This window comes from Cherax quadricarinatus, chromosome 23, assembly GCF_038502225.1.
Source record: "Cherax quadricarinatus isolate ZL_2023a chromosome 23, ASM3850222v1, whole genome shotgun sequence".
In the NCBI taxonomy this organism is placed as follows: Eukaryota; Metazoa; Arthropoda; class Malacostraca; order Decapoda; family Parastacidae; genus Cherax; species Cherax quadricarinatus.
In genome coordinates this window covers 7,300,036-7,309,364 of record NC_091314.1, presented here as the reverse complement: position 1 = coordinate 7,309,364, position 9,329 = coordinate 7,300,036, and positions in this window count along the sequence as shown.

The following is a 9,329-nucleotide window of genomic DNA, read 5'->3' as shown; positions in this document are numbered from 1 at the left end:
CTATCACACTACACTTGTATGATCACCATCACACTACACTTGTATGATCACTATCACACTACACTTGTATGATCACCATCACACTACACTTGTATGATCACCATCACACTACACTTGTATGATCACTATCACACTACACTTGTATGATCACTATCACACTCCACTTGTATAATAACTCTCATCATACCATCACCATTTCAGTATCATGTCTTCCTCTTAAAGGAAGTATCCCTTCATGCTGGAATACACATACATGGCCGTGTGTATACCTTAATACAGTTCCCGTTGTATACATCCTGAGATATACACAAGCACGCCTCCCTGTATCAATACACTGGAAATGTTACCGAGTGTATACACCCTGAGGTATACATTCTGAGGTATACACACCTGCAGGGGTGTGTATACCTCTGGTTGGAAGGGGAAGGTTTGGCATGTTGGAGTTGAGTGAAGAGGAAGATGACTTAGTGCTGATATATTAGATTATCTGACGAGAAGGCAAGTGACTCTCTCTCTCTCTCTCTCTCTCTCTCTCTCTCTCTCTCTCTCTCTCTCTCTCTCTCTCTCTCTCTTTTTTTTTTTTTTTTTTTTTTTTTTTTTTTTTTTTTTTTTACACATGGTTTGACAAGGTTAAGGATCCCTAGCTTTATTGACAAGCTATTTACAGGTTAAGGATTCCTAACTTTATTGACAAGCTAAGAGCTGTTACCTACATCAGCTCATTTGAAAGCATTTTTATTGTTATGAGACATACAAGTAGTGAACAGGATGAAGTTGGAGCCATCTGTGGGCCAGCATTTTCATTTGATCAACTGACGTTATCTCGTTGACATCATTATGCTGAACGAATGTGTTCCATACTCGAGTCATCCTGGGTATGTATGATCTCAGATGGAGTGATGTTCTGGAGAAGGGTACAGCCAGAGTGAAGTTGCTGCTTTCTGCCCGTCTTGTGGCATAAAAGCTTGTTTCGCGCTGTCCTCGAAGTGGATCCAAGTGTGGTATTTTGACAATATTGGCCTTGTACATAACAGTAAGGCCACCCACATCCCTCCTATGTTGAAGGCTCTGCTGAAATGACAGATCCATCCAGGATGGGTCCAGGCGAGAGATGAGACGTCTTGCTCTGTTCTCTACTCTGTCAAGCAGTCGCAGATGAGAGGGGGGACAGGCAAACCAAGAAAGTGGAGCATACTCAAGGTGTGAGCGTACTTGTGCCTCGTACAGTATCTTGCAACCCCTACTGTCAAGCAGATGCGAGATACGGCGAAGTGCTGTAAGCTTCCTGGCTGCCTTGTTTGCAAGATTTACAACATGGTTCTTCATGGTTAGTTTGGAGTCAAATTTCACCCCAAGGATATCAACTTCTTCTCCAGGTGCCAACATCCTCCCATTCATCCTTACTACTGCACCAGCATTACCATCATGGTGCCTAGAGACGATCATCATTTGCGTTTTCTCAGGTGCAAATGTTACTTGCCATCTATTTCCCCAAGCTGATATAGCTCTCAGCTGGTGATTGATGTAGCTTAGAGCAGCTGGCATTTCTTCTCTTGGATAAGTGAATGTCAGTGTACAGTCGTCTGCATATGCATGTGATTCTGGGATGAGATGAAGAAGGTCGTTAAAGTAGACATTCCATAACAGTGGACCCAGCACACTTCCTTGTGGAACGCTTGCCCCAATAGGATGTCTTGCTGATTCCGTTCCATTGAGGACTACACTTAGAGATCTACCATGAAGGTAATCACTGAGGAGACATAGCGTAGAGCCTGCAATTCCCAGTGCTTGAAGTTTTGCTAAGAGGCCCTGGTGCCACACCCGGTCGAAAGCGCCAGCAATGTCCAGTGCTACCACACAGCTGACTTTGGATTCATCCAGTGACTGGTGCCACTTAGTGGAGAGGTTTAACAACAGATCAGCAGCAGAGTAACCTTTCCTGAAGCCATATTGACGATCACAAAGTAGTGAGTGGTAGTCAAAAAAATCTGTCATTTGTCTTGAGATTATTGTCTCAAGGATCTTACCAGTGATTGACAGGAGTGACACTGGTCTGTAGTTGCTGATTTCTGCTCTGCTCTTCTTTTTGTGAACAGGGACTACATTTGCCTCTTTCCATGGAGAGGGCCATTTGCACTGTACTAGGCAGTGCTGAAAGATGCGAGTTAGAGGTGCTGCTAGCTGGTCTGCACATCTTCTCAACAATCTTGGGCTCAACTTGTCTGGGCCCACAGCCTTTTCTTGGTCAAGTGATTTAAGAAGGAAATGCACCTCCTCCTGCCTTATTGTCACCCCTGACAGTTTTGACACAGTTCTTGCAGCTAGCCAAGGAGGGTCCCTTGCTGGATCAGGAACTTGCATTTTGGTAGCAAAGTGTTCAGCAAAGAGGTCCGCTTTCTCTTGACTACTAGTAGAGGTGGTCCCATCCTGTCGATTTAGAGGTGGAATAAGTTCATCAGGCAGATAACCTTGTCTGTCCTTGACCAGGGACCACCAGGTTTTGGAGCCTACCCTACCTGATGCTAGCTTTCTTTTAGTGTCCAACTCCCATTTAGCAATGGCCCACTTTTGAACATCACCCATATGCCTACAGGCTTGCATGTGCAAGTTCCTGTTATAGGTGGTAGGATGTCTCTTATACCTTCGCCATGCTTTGTACTTAGCAGTAGCAGCCTCTCTACAACGAAAGCCAAACCAAGGCTGATCTGTAGGCTTTGTCACATATTGCCGGTGAGGAATGTGTTCTTGTTGCAGATTAAGGATGTGTCCAGTGAAGGCTTTCACTTGGTTGTCAACATCCCCCTGGAGAAGAGCATTCCAGTCGGTGGTGGCGAGCTCAGAGCAAAGGGCTGGCCAATTACCTCTTTCCCATAGCCAGGTTGTGCGTGTGGACTCCTCACCTCGTTCTGTTGGGATCTTAAGTGTGGTAAAAACAGCCTTGTGGTCAGAGGATCCAACGTACCCGAGGGGTTGACAAGTGACTATGCCTTCTGCCAGATCACTCACTACTGGGTCAAGGGAGGAGCCAGAGATATGAGTAGGGAAATCAACAAAGTTTCTCATGTCAAACACTGCAAGAAGGTCATCAAAGTCCCTCTGTATAAGGTGCTGGTTGAGGTCACCAACAATTATAATATGTTGACAGTTGTGTTGTAGCAGAAGGGAGTCAATATTTTCCATTAGGAAGTTGATAGGGTCTGCATGTTGCCACTGAGGTCTGTACATTGCACATGCTAGTACAGAGGTACTAGTGTTTATACAGAGCTTGAAGAACATCATTTCAAGATGTGTAGGGGTGGCAACATCTATGTGCTGGGCATGAACACTTTTAGAGAAGCACACAGCAACACCACCTCCTTGCCCTTGCCTGTCTCTTCTCATCCATGAGGTGTAGCCAGCAATTCTTGCAAAATTTTCTGGAGTCCTGTCATCCAAAAATGTTTCAACAACAGCTATCATGTCGGGACGTCTCTCTCTCTCTCTCTCTCTCTCTCTCTCTCTCTCTCTCTCTCTCTCTCTCTCTCTCTCTCTCTCTCTCTCTCTCTCTCTCTCTCTCTCTCTCTCTCCCTCTCTCTCTCTCTCTCTCTCTCTCTCTCTCTCTCTCTCTCTCTCTCTCTCTCTCTCTCTCTCTCTCCCTCTCTCTCTCTCTCTCTCTCTCTCTCTCTCTCTCTCTCTCTCTCTCTCTCTCTCTCTCTCTCTCTCTCTCTCTCTCTCGCTCTTCCATCACACAAAAATCACCTTAAACTACAAATACAAATTCACTCAATTCAGATTTGTGTTTTCCTAGAAAAACAAAATGGAGACAATACACATGACAGTTTGTGTATGTTGGCGGAGTCTAACTTCACGGTGGTCCCAAGTTATACTTTGTGGTCCCAAGTTATACTTTGTGGTCCCAAGTTATACTTTGTGGTCCCAAGTTATACTTTGTGGTCCCAAGTTATACTTTGTGGTCCCAAGTTATACTTTGTGGTCCCAAGTTATACTTTGTGGTCCCAAGTTATACTTTGTGGTCCCAAGTAATACTTTGTGGTCCCAAGTTATACTTTGTGGTCCCAAGTTATAAGCTCTGTGGTCCCAAAGGCTTCACCAAGGAGCTTATATAGATACATGGAACGTGGCACCCTGGTGCCAGGGACAAACGTGGCACCCTGGTGATAGGGACAAACTTAGCACTCTGGTGCCAGGGACAAACGTGGCACCCTTGTGCCAGGGACAAACGTAGCACCCTGGTGTCAGGGAAAAACTTGGCACCCTGGTGTCAGGGAGAAACTTGGCACCCTGGCGCCAGCTACAAACTTGACACCATAGTGTCAGGGACAAACTTAGCACCCTGGTGTTAGGGACAAACTTGGTACCCTGGTGCCAGGGACAAATTTGGCACCCTGGTGTTAGGGACAAACTTGGCACCCTGTTGTTAGGGACAAATCTAGCACCCTGGTGTCAGGGACAAACTTGGCACCCTGGTGTGGTAGTTACTCTAGAGTTGGAGTGTCTCAGTGATGCAAACAAGAAAATGCTACCTCAGAATTAGGCCTAAATCCAGTGCCTCCAACGACGGAGGCAGAGATGGCTCAGGTGGCTCTGGTGGCACTGGTGGTGGTAGTGGCATTGGAATTACTGGTGGAATATTGAAATGGTTCAAAACGTCCTAGCTCTCTGAGTGTCTTCCTTGTATTGTGAGTGCCTTGTATTGTGAGTGCCTACCTTGTATTGTGAGTGCCTTGTATTGTGAGTGCCTTCCTTGTATTGTGAGTGCCTACCTTGTATTGTGAGTGCCTTACTTGTATTGTGAGTGCCTTGTATTGTGAGTGCCTACCTTGTATTGTGAGTGCCTTGTATTGTGAGTGCCTTCCTTGTATTGTGAGTGCCTACCTTGTATTGTGAGTGCCTTACTTGTATTGTGAGTGCCTTGTATTGTGAGTGCCTACCTTGTATTGTGAGTGCCTTCCTTGTATTGTGAGTGCCTACCTTGTATTATGAGTGCCTTCCTTGTATTATGAGTGCCTTCCTTGTATTGTGAGTGTCTTCCTTGTATTGTAGTGTCTTCCTTGTATTGTGAGTGTCTTCCTTGTGTGTGAGTGTCTTCCTTGTATTGTGAGTGCCTTCCTTGTATTGTGAGTGTATTCCTTGTATTGTGAGTGCCTTCTTGTATTGTGAGTGTCTACCTTGTATGTGAGTGTCTACCTTGTATTGTGAGTGCCTTCCTTGTATTGTGAGTGCCTTCCCTGTATTGTGAGTGTCTACCTTGTATTGTGAGTGTTCCTTGTATTGTGAGTGTCTTCCTTGTATTGTGAGTGTCTTCCTTGTATTGTGAGTGTCTTCCTTGTATTGTGAGTGTCTTCCTTGTATTGTGAGTGTCTTCCTTGTATTGTGAGTGCCTTCCTTATATTGTGAGTGTCTTCCTTGTATTGTGAGTGCCTTCCTTGTATTGTGAGTGTCTTCCTTGTATTGTGAGTGCCTTCCTTGTATTGTGAGTGTCTTCCTTGTATTGTGAGTGTCTTCCTTGTATTGTGAGTGTCTACCTTGTATTGTGAGTGTCTACCTTGTATTGTGAGTGTCTTCCTTGTATTGTGAGTGTCTTCCTTGTATTGTGAGTGTCTACCTTGTATTGTGAGTGCCTTCCTTGTATTGTGAGTGTCTTCCTTGTATTGTGAGTGTCTACCTTGTATTGTGAGTGCCTTCCTTGTATTGTGAGTGTCTTCCTTGTATTGTGAGTGTCTACCTTGTATTGTGAGTGCCTTCCTTGTATTGTGAGTGTCTTCCTTGTATTGTGAGTGTATTCCTTGTATTGTGAGTGTCTACCTTGTATTGTGAGTGCCTTCCTTGTATTGTGAGTGTCTTCCTTGTATTGTGAGTGTATTCCTTGTATTGTGAGTGCCTTCCTTGTATTGTGAGTGCCTACCTTGTATTGTTAGTGACTTCCTTGTATTGTGAGTGCCTACCTTGTATTATGAGTGCCGTCCTTGTATTGTGAGTGTCTTCCTTGTATTGTGAGTGTCTTCCTTGTATTGTGAGTGCCTACCTTGTATTGTGAGTGCCTTCCTTGTATTGTGAGTGTCCTTGTATTGTGAGTGCCTTCCTTGTATTGTGAGTGTCTTCCTTGTATTGTGAGTGCCTTCCTGAGTGTCTCCTTGTATTGTGAGTGTCTTCCTTGTATTGTGAGTGTCTTCCTTGTATTGTGAGTGACTTCATTGTATTGTGAGTGTCTTCCTTGTATTGTGAGTGCCTTCCTTGTATTGTGAGTGCCTTCCTTGTATTGTGAGTGTCTACCTTGTATTGTGAGTGTCTACCTTGTATTGTGAGTGTCTTCCTTGTATTGTGAGTGTCTTCCTTGTATTGTGAGTGTCTTCCTTGTATTGTGAGTGCCTTCCTTGTTGTATTGTGAGTGCCTTCCTTGTATTGTGAGTGCCTTCCTTGTATTGTGAGTGTCTACCTTGTATTGTGAGTGTATTGTGAGTGCCTTGTATTGTGAGTTCTTCTTGTATTGTGAGTGTCTTCCTTGTATTGTGCGTGTCTTCCTTGTATTGTGAGTGCCTTCCTTGTATTGTGAGTGTCTTCCTTGTATTGTGAGTGTCTACCTTGTATTGTGAGTGCCTTCCTTGTATTGTGAGTGTCCTTGTATTGTGAGTGTCCTTGTATTGTGAGTGCCTTCCTTGTATTGTGAGTGTCTTCCTTTGTGTAGTGTCTTCCTTGTATTGTGAGTGTCTTCCTTGTATTGTGAGTGTCTTCCCTGTATTGTGAGTGTCTTCCTTGTATTGTGAGTGTCTTCCTTGTATTGTGAGTGTCTTCCTTGTATTGTGAGTGTCTTCCTTGTATTGTGAGTGTCTTCCTTGTATTGTGAGTGTCTTCCTTGTATTGTGAGTGTCTTCCTTGTATTGTGAGTGCCTTCCTTATATTGTGAGTGTCTTCCTTGTATTGTGAGTGCCTTCCTTGTATTGTGAGTGTCTTCCTTGTATTGTGAGTGCCTTCCTTGTATTGTGAGTGTCTTCCTTGTATTGTGAGTGTCTTCCTTGTATTGTGAGTGTCTACCTTGTATTGTGAGTGTCTACCTTGTATTGTGAGTGTCTTCCTTGTATTGTGAGTGTCTTCCTTGTATTGTGAGTGTCTACCTTGTATTGTGAGTGCCTTCCTTGTATTGTGAGTGTCTTCCTTGTATTGTGAGTGTCTACCTTGTATTGTGAGTGCCTTCCTTGTATTGTGAGTGTCTTCCTTGTATTGTGAGTGTCTACCTTGTATTGTGAGTGCCTTCCTTGTATTGTGAGTGTCTTCCTTGTATTGTGAGTGTATTCCTTGTATTGTGAGTGTCTACCTTGTATTGTGAGTGCCTTCCTTGTATTGTGAGTGTCTTCCTTGTATTGTGAGTGTATTCCTTGTATTGTGAGTGCCTTCCTTGTATTGTGAGTGCCTACCTTGTATTGTGAGTGCCTTCCTTGTATTGTGAGTGCCTACCTTGTATTATGAGTGCCTTCCTTGTATTATGAGTGCCTTCCTTGTATTGTGAGTGTCTTCCTTGTATTGTGAGTGCCTACCTTGTATTGTGAGTGTCTTCCTTGTATTGTGAGTGTCTTCCTTGTATTGTGAGTGCCTTCCTTGTATTGTGAGTGTCTTCCTTGTATTGTGAGTGAATTCCTTGTATTGTGAGTGTCTACCTTGTATTGTGAGTGTCTACCTTGTATTGTGAGTGCCTTCCTTGTATTGTGAGTGCCTTCCTTGTATTGTGAGTGTCTACCTTGTATTGTGAGTGTCTTCCTTGTATTGTGAGTGCCTTCCTTGTATTGTGAGTGTCTTCCTTGTATTGTGAGTGTCTACCTTGTATTGTGAGTGCCTTCCTTGTATTGTGAGTGTCTTCCTTGTATTGTGAGTGCCTTCCTTGTATTGTGAGTGTCTACCTTGTATTGTGAGTGTCTACCTTGTATTGTGAGTGCCTTCCTTGTATTGTGAGTGCCTTCCTTGTATTGTGAGTGTCTTCCTTGTATTGTGAGTGCCTTCCTTGTATTGTGAGTGTCTTCCTTGTATTGTGAGTGTCTACCTTGTATTGTGAGTGCCTTCCTTGTACTGTGAGTGTCTTCCTTGTATTGTGAGTGTCTACCTTGTATTGTGAGTGTCTTCCTTGTATTGTGAGTGTCTACCTTGTATTGTGAGTGCCTTCCTTGTATTGTGAGTGCCTTCCTTGTATTGTGAGTGTCTACCTTGTATTGTGAGTGCCTTCCTTGTATTGTGAGTGCCTTCCTTGTATTGTGAGTGTCTACCTTGTATTGTGAGTGTCTACCTTGTATTGTGAGTGTCTTCCTTGTATTGTGAGTGTCTTCCTTGTATTGTGAGTGTCTTCCTTGTATTGTGAGTGTCTTCCTTGTATTGTGAGTGTCTTCCTTGTATTGTGAGTGCCTTCCTTGTATTGTGAGTGCCTTCCTTGTATTGTGAGTGTCTACCTTGTATTGTGAGTGTCTACCTTGTATTGTGAGTGTCTTCCTTGTATTGTGAGTGTCTTCCTTGTATTGTGAGTGTCTTCCTTGTATTGTGAGTGCCTTCCTTGTATTGTGAGTGTCTTCGTTGTATTGTGAGTGCCTTCCTTGTATTGTGAGTGCCTTCCTTGTATTGTGAGTGTCTACCTTGTATTGTGAGTGTCTACCTTGTATTGTGAGTGTCTTCCTTGTATTGTGAGTGTCTTCCTTGTATTGTGAGTGTCTTCCTTGTATTGTGAGTGTCTTCCTTGTATTGTGAGTGCCTTCCTTGTATTGTGAGTGTCTTCCTTGTATTGTGAGTGTCTACCTTGTATTGTGAGTGCCTTCCTTGTATTGTGAGTGTCTTCCTTGTATTGTGAGTGTCTTCCTTGTATTGTGAGTGTCTTCCTTGTATTGTGAGTGTCTTCCTTGTATTGTGAGTGTCTTCCTTGTATTGTGAGTGCCTTCCTTGTATTGTGAGTGTCTTCCTTGTATTGTGAGTGCCTTCCTTGTATTGTGAAGTGCCTTCCTTGTATTGTGAGTGTCTTCTTGTATTGTGAGTGTCTACCTTGTATTGTGAGTGCCTTCTTTGTATTGTGAGTGTCTTCCTTGTATTGTGAGTGTAATTCCTGTATTGTGAGTGTCTACCTTGTATTGTGAGTGCCTTCCTTGTGTGTGAGTGTCTTCCTTGTATTGTGAGTGTATTCCTTGTATTGTGAGTGCCTTCCTTGTATTGTGAGTGTCTTCCTTGTATTGTAGATGTCTACCTTGTATTGTGAGTGTCTTCCTTGTATTGTGAGTGTCTTCCTTGTATTGTGAGTGTATTCCTTGTATTGTGAGTGTCTTCCTTGTATTGTGAGTGCCTACCTTGTATTGTGAGTCACT